This window comes from Nicotiana tabacum, chromosome 23, assembly GCF_000715075.1.
Source record: "Nicotiana tabacum cultivar K326 chromosome 23, ASM71507v2, whole genome shotgun sequence".
NCBI lineage: Eukaryota > Viridiplantae > Streptophyta > Magnoliopsida > Solanales > Solanaceae > Nicotiana > Nicotiana tabacum.
This window is the reverse complement of record NC_134102.1, coordinates 86,618,296-86,619,545: the sequence shown is the minus strand read 5'-3', so window position 1 is coordinate 86,619,545 and position 1,250 is coordinate 86,618,296. Positions and strand designations below refer to the sequence as shown.

Here is a 1,250-nt window from a genome sequence, read left to right as displayed (position 1 = left end):
AATGAAGAATGAGAATGTAAATAAGAGATCACATGCAACATACATCACCAAACAAAATAAGAGAAAGATTGAAAAGAAAGGTGAAGACGGACGTTGAAGAGAGCACTTCTCTTTGATCTAACTGTGCATATACGTTGCAAGTCATACAATGAAGTGTTAACGCTAAAATTTGGAAATTGGTATGCTTGTTGCTACCCTTCCTTTTATTTTTTTTAAGTCGAGTGTCTATCGAAAACAATATCTCTGTCTTCTTGAAAGTAGGGGTAAGGTCTTCGTATATACTACCCTTCCTAGACCCTACTTGTGAGATTACACTGGGTCTGTTGTTGTTGGATGACGACCGCCAATTATGAAACCTAAGTCAGATTATAAGGTTAATAATGTTAATTGTTCTAAGATCAAAGTTCCAAGTATAAAATTTGATAGATATCTGAACGAGGTAATGTCATTTAGATTGTGAGCTCATATAACAGTAATTAACATATAAATGAAAAATCTATCACTTGCGGGGATAGCTCAGTTGGGAGAGCGTCAGACTGAAGATCTGAAGGTCGCGTGTTCGATCCACGCTCACCGCAATAAATAAGTATTTTTATTAATTTTGTTTTTTAATCACACATATATTTCTGTAACCAAAGAAGGAAAAAAAATAAAAAAAAGCAAATACTCCAGATAGACTCTCCTATTGTTGCTTCTCCTACCTCTTTTTTCGCGACCTAACCAAAATGAAAAAGAAACATATATACTAGGCGTATTAAAATAATCAGCGTTTTGCTTTTTTCATTCCACTTATTTAATTTAGAATTTTTGATTTTAGAAAGAATTGAAAATTTGAGTGTAAAAATGTCCAAAATATATTATTTCAAAATAAGATAAAGAAAACACTTGTTCGAAAAAGAAAAACTACAATAAAATTTACGAACTCAGTTTTTGAAAACTTAACATAAACGCCACCTTAGTTATTCCATGATTATTATAGTGGCTTTGCTAATTAAAGAATGAGGTCAAAGAAATAAATATAAAATTCTAAGCATGCATGGGGTATTAATTAAGTATATCATGTGAGGTCTAGTGGAAGTCTATAAAGCTTCCAAATTTCTAAATTTTGATTAAGTACTAAGCAAAGCTACCTTTGAGATGGAACATTCTATAATTATGGGATTAGTCAAAGAGATTAAAAGCCTATGGTGGACTTCTAACGGCATCTATTTTGTCCAATAATCCACGTTTTTGGTTCATTTTTCATAGCT

At 31.8% G+C, this 1,250-nt stretch overlaps 1 non-coding gene across 1 annotated transcript; it reads left to right on the top strand.

The window, feature by feature from the left end:
- The first annotated feature begins 505 nt into the window (after window positions 1–505).
- On the top strand, window positions 506–578 carry TRNAF-GAA (transfer RNA phenylalanine (anticodon GAA)). The gene has a single exon. It is a non-coding gene; the product is annotated as a tRNA-Phe (tRNA).
- The last annotated feature ends 672 nt before the right edge of the window (window positions 579–1,250 follow it).